General features: G+C 40.8%; 1 protein-coding gene across 1 annotated transcript in view; it reads left to right on the top strand.

The window, feature by feature from the left end:
- The first annotated feature begins 6,711 nt into the window (after positions 1-6,711).
- The window catches only part of LOC125763913 (uncharacterized), a 29,547-nt gene continuing 18,513 nt past the window's right edge, over positions 6,712-17,745 (top strand). Inside the window, exons 1-2 of the mRNA XM_049427639.1 lie at positions 6,712-7,236; positions 9,304-9,530. The gene's annotated coding sequence lies outside the window, so the exon portion shown is untranslated. The remainder of the gene's footprint in view (positions 7,237-9,303; positions 9,531-17,745) is intronic.

Genomic DNA, 17,745 nt, shown 5'->3' with positions numbered 1-17,745 from the left:
TACCCGTTTCTTGTGTTGATGATAAGAACCGTTGTCCTGATCCTGTCAAACATTTCATGAATCTTACCCAGAATTCAACGAGTGTTGATGACGACCAGAAGTCCTATTCAAGTTTCATTTTGCTTTCCTTTTGGACTGGGTTTCTTCACTTCCAAGCACACGTATACATGATCCGTGCAAAGATGACATCGCATTTCCGGTTAATTCCACCCAATTTCCATTGTTTTCTGACCGGCGTCGTTCAGTAGGAGCTGGAACGGTTCTGTAGGGTGTGAAATGCCGGACGCATTTTACTAGGGATCGTGTAAGCGTAAACACAAAGCAAAGTCGTGTAAATGTTCTTTTTTTGATTTATGCTACGGTCATTTGTTTGGAAATGTGAAATGGGATCAGAAAGGAAACGTACAAAAACACTCAAACAAACAAATAAAAATTTATGACATTAAAACGGGGGGAAAAACAGCGAATAAAAAAAATATAAAGTCAAGAAATTGATTATCTTTTTTTTTAATTTTCTTGAATATTTAACTTTATAAATGGAAATTTATAATTTGCAACGTAAAACTATGTTCTCTTGAAGAATTTATATCGCAAGAACTAGCAAATGTTTTGAATTATTAAAGAAAAAATAATTAAAATGATAAAAGAAACTTCAAACATAAACCTCTTTAAAAACAGTAAGAAAAGGTTCAACATGAAATATTTGGTACGTTTCGTTAATTTTCATATTTTTTGGGTCCCCTTTAATACACTGTTTTGTAAAAATATTGTTATCAAATTTCTTATACATAACAATTAAAAACCCATGCAGTTTGATTATTCTTTAACAGATTCTCTAGCTGCACAAATATTTTAACTGGTCGAAACGAATTAAGATGAAAAATTTGTCAACACTGTTTTTTTCATTTTTGCTTTTAAAGGACACAATAAAAATTAAAGAACAAGCTCGACTACCTTCCAGCCATTTACGTGTGCGTGCAAACCGAAAACAGCCTAAAAAAGGACCAAAACAAAGGAAGCAAAAACCGGAATGGCCAAAAAACAAACAACAAAAGGCGGACATTTGGTTTCGGTTCGGCAAACAAAAGAATATTGATGGCCGCTGTGGCCGGTCAGGTTTTTGCAGAGAAAATTGCACCAACACAAACACACCTAATGGTGTCCCTTGAAATGATAGTGATTGTGCTAAGAATTTATGATTTGTTGGTGTTGGTGGGCAGTTGTTATCGTTGTTTGTGTGCCGTTGGTTTTTTTTTAATACACGACTCGGCTTTAATACTCGAATAGTAATAGACGACAAGGTGAGACGAAAGCGGATAAAGTATTTGTCGCTCAAACACATACACACATTTATTATACAAACATTCTGCATGCCATTGCAAAGTTGTTGAAGGTAGCAAGGAAAATCACGTATTTCCGTAGGATAACTCGAAGTTGATTGATGTTGAGGTCATATGAAACAGGTCACCGTCATTTCCTTACCGTCACCTCTTTATCTTCCAGTGGGTGCATTTCCTACACCAAAATCCATATCTCGCAAGCAGGAAAAACGGAAACACTATCCACAAATACGTTGCTTCTAAAGCTTAATCCGTCAATTAATTAGCCGCTCTTGCTCCGGATTGTTTTCGTTCAATTAATCTAATCCTTTTACGATTACAGTGGACCCGTTTGCTTTGCCCCAAAAAGCACACCAGCCAGATGTGCCTCTGGGCCGGGGCGGGAGGAACAAACTCCACCCTTTCTCTACGACCTTAACGTTTGCCTTAAGAAATGGGATTGTTCCTTTCCGTTAGTTTTTCCCCTCGCAAAAGCCTCCATGGTTTGGAGCACATATCCTCGCGTTTAATCGTTTGTTTGCAACTTCATCAAACGGACTAATGAAAAAGTACGCTCCCGAGACGAAAGCGACACCACAACCCATCAACCGTACATGTTGTATGGGGATGCGCTGTGTGGCGGTTCTGCAAAGAAACGGGTACCGTAAGCAAGTAGCAAACTCCCATTACTCATACCTTTTGCTGGACCGCCGGGTAAAGGGGTCCGAGTAAATTATGCGTGTACAATTTATCTTCCGAAACTATGGCAAAACCATACCACTAAGTAAACGGTTCTTCTACATATATCATCATTATATCGGGTTTTCCTCATCGACGGTTGTGGTTGGGCTTTTGCGTACGAAGGTTCCGGGTGGAGAATCCGAGAGTGGTAGATAGGTTTTTTTCCCACTGTTTTGCTCTTCCTGTTGTACGTTTAACCCAATGCGCTTATTAGCAGGCAAGGATGTAGATATACGTCCCGAGCAGTTACGCTGACTGTACGTTCGGCACCGAGTGTGTTGTCATCGTAAGCGTCATGTGTACGCCTGTAGCAGTACTTATTCAACTTCACTCCTTACAACCACTTCACTCACTGTGCGATGTAACTGTGTCCCAGCCTCAATATGCTAGTCATTATTATGATTTTGTGTGTCAGTGTGTTCGTCCAACTCTTGTGTAGAACGTGAAGTATTCTTCCGGAAGATACGTTGCAACTGAGAATGGGAAAACTTCTAGAATTGTGAAGAGAAAGTTAGTAAGACTAACTTGAAACGATCAACACACTCACCAGATATACCAATTGGATGCTTTCAACGGCTTAAGGTTGGTTGAAGGTTTATTGATATTTTGTGTCTCAGTGAGCGACAGGCATTTCGACATATCGACCGCAATCACACAGCTGTGATGTAAGTTGTAAAATAGTAGTAAACCTATTTTGAAATATTTCATGAAGACTCTGGAAAAAGATACGCCTGAAAGTATGCAACCGGAGTATCATTTTATTCGTAATTAATAAAAAACGGACAAAAATTAATTCGGCTTCAACAAAGAATGAACCGTTATACAGTTAAAGCCAATACTGTAGGCATAAGCTGTTACAAGAAGCAATTAGATGGGATTATACAATTTTACAAAGCCTCGAGCTAAACTATCCCTCCCAGAAAGTGCATATACAATCTTAATAAAGCATATTTTCCCTTACTTCTAACCTCCTGTTTCAAGTCCGTACGTACTACTTCTTGTCGAGGTTTTGTAATACCTCTTCACAAGAGTCCCCTTGTAAGACTTTACCTCACCAGGGTGTGTGTGGGGTTTGAAGAAGTGTTGAAAATAGTATCGTCAAGATTATATGGGCATTAGACGTACGGCAGTACAGTGCCGAGCAAGATGATGAAGCACTATTGTGGCTGATAGACGAACCGGTCGTACACATCCAAGAATCACTTCCTATTGCTCGTTGCTTTTAAACTGCTTGGCTTACTAGCTGCCAAAGGCGTTCATTAGCCAACACAAAACCCATACCGAGTGTATTAGCTGATTCGGCTTCCATACCACTACGCTTCAGCGCTGGCGAGAGCATTGAGCGAGTCAGTAACGATAAATCTTTTGCTCGTATCTATTGAATAGGATCACACATATTTTCATCCACCCTTGATAACCTTAGCAATGTTGTTGCTACCTCGCATGGTTGTAATTTGACACTCATAAAACCCGAACAATCCGAACTTGTGGCCAACGGGGGTATGCCAGGGTTCTCTTTGCTTGTTTCGATCCCGATTACTTAGCACCGATGCAAACTCCCTAACCGATCGGAAAATGTTTTGGTGACATTTGCTGTCTGGGTGACAGCAGCACTCGGGATTTTTGGGCTGTGTTCCAGCAGACACACACCACATTTGGGCGAGAGAATGTGTGTATGTGTGAGAGAGATTTTTTTGGATTCATTCCTATCGACAGGACGACTCTATTTGATGCTTCAATGGGCATCGTAATTGGATATCTGTCAAATGATGTACGCTGAAATTGCTTTCCTTTTCCCTTCGTAACGAAGATATTTATCGGAAGGTTGAAAAAAAAACGCATCCCAGCCAAGGTGTTGAGGTAAAAAAAACAAAAGGGGCATGGTGGAGTAGCATCACTATTGCTACCTTTATTGTTTGAGAGTTGCAGAAAAGTGACTCCACAGTTTTTTTTTGGTGCGAATACCCGCAATGCAACAGCAAGAGCTTACAAGGATGAAAAAAAAAGAAAATGGTGACTGAGAAAATTGGGAAACCGAGCTTATCCGTGAGCTTACATTCCACTTTCCATTTTCAAAATGTGTTTGTGTGTGTGAGTGTACGGCCGTCACAAAAAGCGATACTTCAAAACCTTTGAGAAATTCATGTGGAAAATCACTTTCAACACAAGTGCTCTTCACCCGAACCTTCTTAGTCATCCATGGTGGCGATTCTGTCATAAATCTGAAAGCTTTTGCAATATTTATCTTAAAAGCAAAAATGTCCGCTCCCATCTGTGGGACTCTTGGGCGCTTCCAAGAAAAGCCAGTTCACCCCATTTTCCCGCTCATGAATGCATTGTCAAAGAGTTGCAGCCTGGTTTTGCCCGTGCGTCGATGCACTTTTGTTTCCTTTTATGGATGTTTTTATTCTCCCGTATGTTTCATCCGAAAAAAAAGCGAAACATTACACTTGAAGCTTTAACACCCCACCACGAACAACTTTACGATGTCCGATCAATGTTTATGGAGGTAATAACTTTTGCCCGTTCATCACTTCTAGTAAAACCATTTTCCTGGCTCAGAATGGATGGGAGTGAATGTTTTACTGCACTTGTAAAGATAGCCTCTCTTTCGCTTCCCATTGGAAATCAGATTTTCCATTTTCCTTCCCGACACAATGGCATACCGATTTCATTCACTTGAATCATCATTTTAAGCGTGGACCTCAGAATTATTTTTTTAAAAGTTTTTTAGAAGGACACTCATCCGTAAAAGCTGCAATCGTAAGTCGTGTGTACATGGGGACATATCTTTTGGCTTTTGAATCCGGAACCTATTTTTTTCACGCTAACGTTTTTCGTACCATCTCTGCATTGCCGGCGAGCTGCCCCTTATGCATCTATTAGTTACTGTTCCAATTCATCCGCTCGGTTGACCGGTGGACCATTTTACGCTCTGGATATGGTCACCCGTCTGCGAACCTTTTCGTATTGTTCACTTTTGCTTTCGTTCCTTTTTTATATGCGCTGGTGAAAAATTTGTACCCCATTTCGAATCTTTTTTTTCCTCCATTGGTTAACTTTGCAAAAAAACGACAAGTTTTACCTCGGATTTTTTCTTTCTTGCGCGCTTTTATATCTTTCTATGGAACACAGTTGGGGGTGAATATCGTCATTCCGTCTGCAGTGACACCACGGTGCAGACAAAGCAGGTTGGCCGAGGAAAAGAATCAAAAGGGATGAAAAGTAGTCATCCCACTTTGCTTGAACGCTCGGCATTAAGCTGTGTGTGTATGTGAAAATGTGTGTTTCTGTGTAAAATCCGAAATTGAATGAATAGAATCACCAGCTGAAAAAGGCCAAACCCACAAACGACAGCGGGGGAAAAAGCTCGTAAAAAGCATAAGTCAAAGTCCATCCATTGTGTAACGATCACGGTACGACTCATTTACTATTCTTGGACTTTTACTTCCACTTGCCTCAACCAGAACTACCTTCACCTACACGCATCCAGACAAGCACACACACACACACATCCACCATTTGGGAAAAAGCATTCTTAGCGACAAAATTTCAATGCTCTTTTTTAACGCTAGCTTTTGCTCCATGTTTTCTCTCCTTTTTTATTCCTCCTGGTCTGAAGAATGGGATAAAAGGATACGGTAGTTGTGATCTGATGGTCGGTTAAACCGTTGTTATTATCCGGTCACTTGCCAACCAACCGTAAACAGTTCCAGTACGAAACTGACTCTGACGGAAAGCTGCTTGAGAAACATTAGGAAGTATATAGGGGAGCAGAAAAAGTGGTAAATGATTCCTAAACTGCATATTATGGCTTTGAACATGTACCTTTCATTGTTTTCAAATCGTTGCTAAAATTAGTTTCATTAAACGTTGAACAACATACCTTTCTGATAGTCTTTCAATACAAAGCACCTAAGCTAGACTAAATTTCAAAAATAAAAATGAAGTAAATATTTTCTTTAACAAAATTATTACTTTCTATTACAATTTTTATTCCAAAATACAGAAAAAGTAGTTTTAGCAATATTGCCTGATACTGGTTCTTTGAAGTTGATATATTTTGTATAACAAAATAAGAATGAAATTAATTTTAAATTAATTTTAACGAGAGATGGTTGTTTTCTGTAAATATATAATATGTTTACAAGTCTAAAATAATGAACAAAAACAACTTCAAACAAGTTCGTTCCATAAAATTCACGCACAATGTTTTAAAGTAAGGAAAATTCGGACACATTAAAGCGACCAAAGACTGAAGGATTTTTTTCTCTCCCCAACCATTCTGGATAACCTTACCCAATCCCATCCTTTTCCACCCTTTAGCAACCACTCCGCAAGCATACTTTCTCTCGTTCTTGCTCTCGATTCTATCCAATCTCGCTTCCAGCCGACTGTACCGACCTTCTCAACCCAATCCAATCATTACCATCATTCGTCACAAAAACAGTGCACCAGCATCATCGGAACATCTGTGTTTGTTCGTCTATTTCCCGCCATTGGGCACAGTGGCGCTACTGTATTCCAAAACAAACGCATGCGCCCCTGAACGCACCCGAATTTCCATCACTTTCCATCGATGAGCAGAGCACATACAGAGGCACTGAGAGAGAAAACCATCAGATGAAAGAAAAAAAAACGCTCCCACCGTTCCGAGTGTTACACGATGTTCTCTCACTTTCTCTCTCTCTCTCGTTTGTGTTGCTCGGGAATTCGGGTGCTGCTGTGCAGCATCGCAAAGCGTCGTCCCCCGGTTGGGCACCAGTTCTTGCAGATTCTTTCGTTCCGAAAGACGGCACGGTCTGCGTCGGTTTTTGTAGGTGTGTACGCGTCGAAAAACCCGCGACCGGTTCCGGCGCGTCATCATTTGAACGGTGTCGAATGAAACTGGCAGCAGAAAACCCCAAAAAGGAAAGGAAAAGAAAACAAAAGCAAATACTTGCACCCGTGCAGAGGGGGATCGATGTCAATCTCATTCATCTCACTACGGGAGTTGCCATGAGAAATGATCAAAGTTTGTGAAGGATTGCAAAAAAAAAGGCAACGAGTGAAGGATTAGCGAAGGGTGTTTGAATCCTTCCTTTGAATTTCTTCAAACAACAGTTCAAACAAACGAATGTTTTGTGTTTTGTGTGCGTGAAATAGTCGTGAAGACGAGCCGTGAATAGTGAATGAGGTGAGTGTTGGTTTCATTTCACACAGAATTGCTGTGTTTGCTGTCGCATCACACAATCACGTATCACGGGAAATGATTGGAAACGGATCTGCCGAACGACCGTTCAATTTTATTGGGGAAAATAGCGATTAAACACCCTTCGAAGGAGTTCCACGTGTGCGTTATTGGGTGGCTGTGTTATGCGTGAAAAAAGTGAGAAATGTAGGATGCTGAACCTACCAAACCCACCACACACGGAACGCCAGGCAGGCTCATGTGATGTTTGCCTTCCTTCGCCATGTTTTCCCCGCAAAACAAGAAGGTCGAACGTATGTGGGTGTGCGTGTTTTGTTTGGTGTGAAATAGCAAACGGCGCCTCGTTGGCTACCGTTTGCGAAACGGTGAAGAGAAGAGTCAAGCAAAGGAGAATAGAGAGATAGAAAGAGAGAGAGAGGGTGTGTGCAACAACAACAGAAGAAGCAACAACGAAAAAATGCCCATTCAAGTGGAAAGTTGGAAAGTGAAAACGTGACTCAAAAAGAAAATCGGAAACATACCCCGGGACGTACCGGAAACGGCATCTGGCATAATGATCGGGCTTGTATGTGTGGTGTAGTGTGCGTTTCATATGCGTCTGTGTGGTTCGTTGTTTGTTAGCATTTTCCGGCTTTGGGAAACATTTTTTTTGCTTCTCCTTTTCACCTTCGAGAAAATCAATCGACTGGGCGTTGTATTTCGATATCTGGTTGGAAAATCTTACCCAAGAAGAACGAATCATCAGGGAAGACGTAATCTATGCTTGGGTTTTGAGGGAGAGCATACACACTTACCCATTTTCCCCATGGTAATTCAATTTTCTCATCCCTCCATCCTTCATTTTTGGCCACACGTCACATTAGCTCAGCATGATAATTCGAACCCATCTCAACAAGCCCATAATCATAAAGGACAAGGCCTGTTGAAGTATGCGTATATCGTCGAACAAAACGGCTCACTGCACTGACGACACGCTGTGTGAAATAATTTGCTTCCGATGGGAAGTGTGTCGGATGGCGTTTGAAGCATGGCGATGATTGGCACACACTCTCCAGCGTGTCTTCTACAAAGTTGGGGCCATATGGAGTTTTTTTTTCTTGGAGGAAGGTTAGGATTCACACGGTTGTAAAAAGATACGTTACGTTTGATGGATGATGGATGATACAGACCGTCTGCCCTGCGAGAGCGAATGTGTAAGTGTATTTAGTGAGGTGCTGATGTAATTTACTGCCACCTCGACCAAACTCACTGTTGATAAAACGAAAATCTTTCATAAAAGAAAGATAGTGATCGTGCGTGCTAGCACCGTACCGTGATCAAACTGAACCACGTGCAGAGAAGAGTGACAAGTGATTAAAGCGAGCATAATATTGCTTTGTAAGAAGCAAACAACAGCAACAAAAAAAACGAAGTTCAAAGCGACTGGATAAGCTGCCCATGCTGTCCCATTGTTTCTACATCGGTTTCCGCACACAAAAACAGGAATTCCCCAACACCGTTGGGTGCGTGTGAGTGCGCACTCCCGTGCGGTGACGAGCGAAAAGGATTTATCGCTCAATAAAGAAGGATTAAGGTGGAACACCATCACCCACGCATCTACGCATAGCCCTTATCGATGATCGGCATCATTGTACGCTGGTGTGCGTTGAAAATGGATTAAAAAGCAGTTTTAGAACCGTTTCAATCGTTCAGTTTCGGGTGTAACAGCTAAAGGTAGCTGACGATGTACAGCCGTGTATTTGTGTGTGTTTTTGACATCGTAAAAATGGAGCTTTGCAAAATGTGTCCCCATCTGTGTGTTTGTGTGTGTGTGCGTTTGCTTAAGTTGGAGTGTGATTGGTGAAGCACCCAAAAGGATCATAAAAATAAGCATTACCTCGCGTTGAAAAGGATAAACCTCCCTCGAAGGGATCATTTTTCAAACCCACCCGCACACCAACTTACTCGTTTGTTTCTCTTTTTCATCCCTCCCTCTCTCTTTCTCTTTTTCTCTCTCTTTTTCTGTCTCTGTCTTTCGTTTCACTTTGATCGTACACCTCGCGGTTCCCACAGCTGTGCCCGGGCAATTGACAAAAGGGTTTAAACCTGTCCGGTAAAACAACCTCATCGTTTGGTGGAGTAAAGGCAAAAACGAAAGAAGAAGAAAAAAATGCGAAAACAAGTTACAGAGAAGTAATCGAGAGAAAGTGGCAGAACAACCTTCAGTAGCCAGTATCGCATTGCATACTGTTGGCTGGTGGTAATCGTCGTTGCTGGCGTAGAAAAACAACATTGCAAAGGTAAGTGAAACAGCGCTCGAAACTGACCTCTAGGGGGAATCCTTCTTTTCAACACGGGTGAAAAACCAATTTCCTCCCTTCCTTTACCGTTTTTTTGTTTGATACCTCAATCGTTGGTCCGCTTGGTTAGGGTCGAGTGGCTAAATTAGCATCCGCACAACATCAAACTCGAGTACCCACTCAATGTGTCCATTTTTGCACTCTTGAGGGAGGAAAGATTGTGACAAAAAACACACACACACACAGAGAGAGAATCGTAAACACACACCCACAACAGAGACCCAACAAAACCCTTAGCCGCCCGCTGGGGTTGTTGACAGTTAAAAGCAAAACCGCAACCAATGTTTCCGAACCTATCCGATCCGATCCGCGCCGTACTGACCGCGGGCTGGTTAAACTTTTCCCGATCCCAAACCATTCCGGGGTTCGCGTTTTATTTTATTCGGGTTTTTATTTTTGTGCTTTTTTTTTTGTTCTGTACAGTAGGGTGAAGCAAGGTTCAGGAAGGGGAGAAACAAGGTAGGACAAGGTGGCAAAATTTCACTGAGCTTTTTGCGGTTTTTGGCACCGTACCAGCCTAGTCCGGTGTTTCGTACGGACTCTCAGGGCGTTATAATTGGGAAAACTTTACACTTACCCCGAACAGGCAACTCTCGGCACTATTACGTACCATCGCGGGGATGGATAAATGTTCGATCAAAGTGGATCGAGAGTGACATGGGTCGGGGGTTGAGTGTTGAAAACTGTGCTTTGAAAACATGTTCCAAACCATTACACACACACACACAAACATTCACCCCATACTACATGGCAACTGTGCCAATACGTGCCTGGTTTTAGGAAAATGTTTTATGTTTGTGGTTTGGGAAACAAGTGATAGACAAGCAATAAGCAAAAAAAAAACACAAACATACCCAGCAAACAAAAACAAACGAAAAAAAAACCGATCGTCGATTAAAGCTGGTCAGAATATCAAATTACTTGGATGAACTATTCGTGTAACTTTGCGAACGTTGGAATGTGCGGGAACGGGAGTTCTGTTCCGAGGGAATGGTTCGAGACCGGCATGGGGCAGGAACGTGCGTTGAAAAGTTTAACATCCATTACGCTGATTGCTTATGGCAGAGATTTTTGTTTTATTCATTTGAAGTGCTTTTGGGATACCTCCCATTTCGGTTAACGTGAGACCCTTACTGATCCCGTGCTATAAAAATATTTAGATCCACTTTTTTTTGGTACGTATTGTGCAGAATAAGCCGGTAAATGCTCTTGCAATCATTTTAAATATGATGGAATTATTATTTTTATTTTTCAAATATATTAAAAATATCTAAAGTGTGCTTTTTCTTTAAATGATTAAAATGATTGATATGAAATGATTGATAAATGAAAAAAATCAAAAGAAATAAAAACTGATAAAAACTTATAACGTTATCACGTTTTTATATAAAGAGAGAATGAGACATGCAATATATTTTATGTAACATGTCCTTCAGGGAAAAGGAAAAGGTGTCCTGCAGGAAGGGAAGCTCTTGCTAAGAGAAGAGAAAATTACGAAGTTAACTACACTTGGTAAATAAAAAACATTGCTAATCATACTCATGATTGCACGTTATGAGAGACCCAGAGATGGTATTCGAGGCATTATTTGGGGGAAACATTAAAATATTGGAGTAGAAAAATTTTTAAAAACAATTTACCGTAAATCTTTTCCAAAGTTAAGGAAATGTAACTTTGAAAAATCCTCAAATTATTTCAGTTTCTATCAAAAATGTCTTTAAAATTAAAAATAATCTTACTTGAGAACATTCTCCAACAAAACGTAAAAAACAAAGGGCACGTGCAGACTTAACTGTCCGTTGCAAACAGTTACCACGTAGCACGCTTTACGTGGAAGGGTACGGACACTTTTTTTTGTTCCACACGAACACTTCTCGATTACACATTCACAAGGCAGCGAATGCGGACTACTGAAATACCCTGTCCACCCACCGTGGCAAAAGGTGTAGACAAATTTTCTTTGAAACAAAAACCTCTGTCAGAACCTGCTGTCATCTGGTTTGGCCCGAAACTGTTAACCCTGCTGTTTAGTTTCGATTTCACTCTTTGCGAAAAAGGGTTTCGTGAAATTGTTTTCCCAGAAGGAAACTCTATTATTACGCAGAGAGAGACTCTGTTTCGCATTGGCCAACGTTTACTGGAAATTCTTCTCTTAACCAATAGAGTGTTATGAAGAAAGAAGAGATAGAGGGTAAGAAAGTGGAAGAGAGAGAGAGAGAAAAAGAAAGAGAGAGAGATAAAAGGAAAGTAAGTCCGAGAAAGATCAAGTGATTGCTTGTGACGTCCATAGGACATCTTCTAGTACCTAATCTCTTCCCAACTTCGTATGACGTCTGGAATGGGCTTCGTTTGCAAAATAGTCAAGCCGTAGTGGACAAAGCAATCGAAATGGCTTTTCTGTAAATATGTGCCCGTCATAAAGTGAAGGATCTTCACACTGTTTTTTTTCTGCCTTCATTCTTTGCCGCCCTAGCTAGAAACAGATTGAACTGTCAAATATAAGAACCCAAACCGTTTCAAACAGCAGTGCACGAATCAATCATGCACGATTCGATTCGAAAGAACCAACTATTCAATGGTTGAACAGTGGCTTGAATGACTTCATACAACGTAAAGCCCATATTTCGCCTTTTCGTGGGTGGAAAAATTCGGAAGAAGAAAAAAAACGACATCAAATCTTGACTGCTTGGGGTGTTTGAATACAACCAAAGCAGATCCTTTGCAATTCAACGCAACATACACGCAGATGGGATGATCGGCGTCGGATTTTGCGGATGATGGTTGGTTCTGAAATTCAATCGAATCTGTCTGACCTCTGCAACATCATAAAAGCTGGTTGAAGCTCTCGAAGCCCATCATTGACTTTATGCGCTTCTGTTTCCGATTCAAACACTCCACGGTTTGAGCTTTGCTGAAGGACGGATTTTTGTTGCTGCTTGCCTGCTTGCTCTGCTCCACGTAACACGTCGCTTCAGAATTGATTGACTTTTTCATTCCGTTATCACAATCCCGTAAAGTGGATGCCGTCACGTACTGCGATGGTGTTGGCGAAGAATTCAAACCATTCCCCAGTCCCGAAAGCGTACAATTTCAATCGCCATCCACGGTCGAGTGGGCATCGAACCCGGCGATAGGGAAAAAACACGGTGCCCGGCACCACCACAACGAAACAAATAACGTAAAAGTAAAGAGACAGCTTGAGGAAAAGGTCGTGAAAGTGCTAACAAAACCAAACCAAAAAAAAACGAAGGAATATTTCAACACCGGAAGCTTTCTGTTGCTTTCGCTGCTGTCACGCATCATTTCCAATTTATATTTTGCCTTCGCCGAAGAAACCATCCGGTCGGACTAGCAGCAGGTGTGAGCTTGTATTTTGTGTGTGTGTGCGTGCGTTTTCGATTGTATTACAGTGGTCGTAAAACCACGTTCAACCATCAAGCGTAGTAACGTTCGCATTTCACTTTCGGCACCTTGGTTCAGGCTGAAGAAGAAAAACACAAACACAAATCGCCCCTCCGTTCTGTATCGCTTTTTTATCATTTCACTTTTCCATCGTAAAGACTACCAATTTCACCGTCATCAGCGTTGGTATTAGTGTTTTGCGATGCCACAATCAACGTGCAACACATCTTTGCAACCGTTTGCCATTTCCATCATGGTGCAATTCATTACTGGTTGGCTTCTGCTGCCACCCTTGCCGCAGCATTTCTAACAATGATTTTTACCAATCTCTCATTTGTTTTCACACTGTTTCTGGTGCTTATTTTCTTCGCCTTCAATTGTGTAGTGTGTTTGGTTTCTTTCGGTTTATTTTCCTCTTCTTTTTCATTTCTTCACGAGAAATGAAAAGTGTGGGTTACGTTTAATGGAAAAGTGGAAAATTTGCAAGCCGCATACCATATTCCCAAGGTTGGTTTCTGTTTGCTTTGTAAGGTTTTTTCTTTTCTTTTTTTTGTTGGAATACCATTGTTGGTTGCTACCGTGTTGTGCAACCTCTGTGGTAGTCATTATCAGCTGCTATTCAGTTTGTAGCATAACCACTAATAGAAGCTTCATTTCGTTGTCGACATCGTCCCATGGGGGTTGGCACTGTAACGACTTGATTGGGATGAGACCAGGAGCAGAATTCTATCGAATTCTGGAAGCGTAGGACTGGTTGTGAAATAGCAATTAGTGTGGCATGGTAAATAATGAAAAGTATACATGAAAAAAAAAAACACACAAAAATGGAGGCGCCCAGTCACTCAACTCAAGCGATGGAGGCGCCTAGTTGTTCTGCAGAGATAATGGAGGCGCATGGTGTTTTATGAAAGTTTTAAATAAACTTAATTTTTTTATCATTGCAGCTATTGAAAAGTAAATTTAAAACAAAATACGATAACACAGCGTTTCTCTCACCATATTCACTCGAAAGCACTCTCTGTCTCCGAGGTGCAAAATTTTACACCAAAAATCAATCTGACGCACTGAACACGTACCGTACCAGGTCGGTACTAAATGGTTGATGTAATCCAATCACGAACGATTCTATCACGAGAACCATCACATTCACCGGAAACGATCGCCACGCTCATACCGGTGCTCATTTTGACAAAGAATCTGAGTCGCTCGTTGCACGTTTGCCACTTTCCGCAACAAAGCTAATTAGTGATTGTTGAATTTTTGATGACATTCACCAGAAGACACACACACGCACATACCCAACTAGCGTCGTTGCTAACTTACCCGCCAGCAAAAGTCTTCCTTAACGGCCACCTGTAAATGTTTAATCGTGTTACCAGGTCCTCTTTTCGGGAAGTTTGTGCGCTTTAACGCTCTCACCGTAACGCTTGAGAGGACCTGGTTTTTGGTGACTTTTAGGCTTGCGGCTGGGTTGAAAAAAGGACCAAAAGCCAAAAACTCAACCCTCGAGAGTTTTTCCTTACTAACGGTTTCGCTCGATTATGGGCTTAAGTTTGCGGACAAGAAACTGTTCTTTCGATATTAGCCTTTACCCGCAGCATAGGCCGGGTATGCTGAAGGTTTAGCTTAGCAGAAGTGAACAAGGTCATTGGAAAGACGACTCGGTAGTTGTTGGAAATGGTTCGAGAACGCTTGAAATATTCAAACATAGCAGCTGACCACTTTTATGTTCATCCAACCAGCATAAATGGCCCTTCTTGCAAAGTGAAAGAGACACGTTCCGAAGTGACATAAAACATACCTCCAAATTGAAAACGAAGAGCTGTATTATATCAATTTTCTAAATATTTGTTTAACGCAAATATTTACATTAGTATCTTTAAAACAACAACAAAAAACACTAACCAATTGCTAATACAATTTTTTTTAAACATTAGAAAAGTTTCTATAAAATGCTCACTTTATTTTCAATATTCAAATCCATTCGAAGCATGTCAAGACTATGAGGAAATTAAAAATTCAATTTTCCATCTTTACTGTTTATGAGTTGTTGAAGAAGGCCAACCGGATATACCATCATCAACCGTTTGGGGTGTTTTTTAGCATGGATAAAAACTGATGGCCTATCATACGGACCACAATGTGACGAGATTTTCGGGTGGTACATTTTTGAAATAATATCTCAACCTTGTTCCATCAACCAGACGACCACGTGTACACACTATGCGTCTGGTGATGATGATCGTAAGTGAGAAAAAAAAAAAATCTTCCACCCAAGTGTGTGGTCAACAGCAGTCCAGCGTTCTTGTGAACATGGCAACCTAACCGTTAGCCAAAGAAACGAAAGTTCATTTTTATCTTCATCTACATCCACATCCACAGCGATGTGTGTGTGTGTTGCCTTACCGTGGCTGACACTGACGCCCGGGACAGATTCTGGGCCCCGGAGAAGACGGACACCGTCATAAGTTAATCTGTTTTTGTGATGGATTTATGCAGCTCAACCTGCCACACATACCAAACCACACCCGGACGCCGAAAACGTCCGGTCGCTCACGTTGATGGTGACGGCGCACGGATCATGTTGCCGTGCATGCCCGAAGATAGATAGTGCTGGAAGTTGATGGAATCCTACAGCGTATAACGTGCCGGCCGGATGCATACAAGTCCGATGCGCTCCGGCTAAGGTATGTAGCAGCGCGTGGTATATCGTATATCATCTGCAACATGATACACAGAACGCTGGAGCCATCCCATTTGTGGTCTTCAATCTTGCCGCCGGATTGGCCTTCTAATGTCAGCTCCCGGCGCAATCGGGTAGAAGAGATACGAGCCCAGGGGTTATGCTAAGAACGCGCTTGTTGACGATGCTTTTTACGTTGCGGTGAAAATATTTGCTCACCTCGGGAGGAAATACATCGGAAGTGCATTAGCCGAGAAGGGACACCATGGTACGTAGGAAATTGTGATGGAACGAGTGAAATTCTTTTCAAGCGTATTGAACATGAATTTTGAGCTTGAGTAGTTATTTATTGGGAAGGATCAATGCGAAAAGAAAATGTTTTTATCGTGTTTTAATAAATCATGGTAATATATTAACTGCTGTTAAATGAGATTTATTAAAATAACAATTCAAACTAATCAAGAAAAATGATATTGTGAAAAGATTTATCATCATATACTTTGTTGTCGTTTAGGGTTTGAATAATTCTTTAACTATTTATAAATAACCATACTCATATTTACACTGAACTCTATTTTACACTTTGAACATTGTACTCTGTCACAGAGATTCGACTTGAACTCATGGTTTTTACTGCGGTTTCAATAGAGGTAAATAAACTTCGAACAATATTTTTGGAAATTGCCTCTAACCAAATTTGATTTGCAAAAATGGACTTTGAATACTAAATTTATACTTCAATTCACACATGTTCTTTTTTAATACGCAACTAATATTAACCGCTTATAAGTTTATTTAGGCCTAAATCCTTGACTCCCCTATTATTCTATTGAATATTCGTATTAACTCTCATTCATTTATCGTAAAAGAACATTTGATTCTGTTTTATACATATGACTTTATTTTCCAGAAAACTATTGCACATCTTACTATAATATTTTAATAACTGGTTACTTGCGATAGATGATTTTATTAAGTCGAAAAACTTCCCAACGCTACAATATATCTAATATTATAATTAAAATTGTCTAAATAGCTTTTATTACAGCTAATTATTAGTTAATCTTATTTCCTACCAGTGTGCACTGCCTAATACTTGAGCTGCAATAAACTGGCATATTTATGTTCTTCTTTTTCGAAAGGTTGAAATACATGTTATAGAATGTAAGATGAGTTGTTTACTATCACATTCCAAAGAACATGAAAAATAACATTAAATTCATATAGCTCTCAGATAGGCCTAGATGTCGGAAATATCCATTTCTTCACGAAGTCAGTTTTCTGCGCTTTCCCCCCTTTTTTGTTATCTCTTTCAAATTCTTGTGCTTTTAAAAAAAAGAGTACCCAGAGTCACCAAAGAAAACGAGCAGCCCAACAAACTTTAGAATTGATTTAACTACATGATTGTCCTGAGACCTCCCAGCGGAAGAAGTCATTGGAGAGATATCTTCATTTCATCGTGGCATTCACTTTCCTGTGGGATTTTTTGCCATTTCCATCTTAAGCTGTAAAAAAACATGCCGCTTTGTGTGCGTGTGTGCGGACGTTTGGGGAAATTTGTACCAAGCGGGTAACAGACATACGAACAAACGAAAAAAAAAAAATACACCCCATCTCAATGGAATATACGCAAACACCAGCGTTCGCACTAAACTTTGCACTCATTTCGACGGACAAATTCGTATGGAGCTAAGCTGTGTAGAGAAATTTAAATTATTCCTCCAAAAAATACACGCGCACGCCACTCCAGACACATTCTGTCTCGCCGGGTCGACGTGCCTGACGTGACAGGCCTTCGCATTCCCTTTTTTTCCGGGGGTTTAGTTAGTCTTTGCTTCCCGCTCGTTCTCACTCACGGCAAGCGGAAGGAATGTTTTTCGTATGTGAGTTAGAATGTTGATTCGTTACGTTTTGTTGCTGCTGTTTCGTATTTTAACGTCGTATTCCTCCACCTCGGGTTCGCAAACCAACATATATGATGTGGAGGTTTTACGCGCCCAACAAAAAAAAGCCTTCCGGTGGTTACTGGGGGGCGGAGAAATAAATAACAAAATAACTCCCGCACGAGCG

This window comes from Anopheles funestus, chromosome 2RL (genome assembly GCF_943734845.2).
Source record: "Anopheles funestus chromosome 2RL, idAnoFuneDA-416_04, whole genome shotgun sequence".
In the NCBI taxonomy this organism is placed as follows: Eukaryota; Metazoa; Arthropoda; class Insecta; order Diptera; family Culicidae; genus Anopheles; species Anopheles funestus.
Note: the sequence above shows the minus strand (reverse complement) of the source record. Positions and strands in the feature narration are given on the sequence as shown.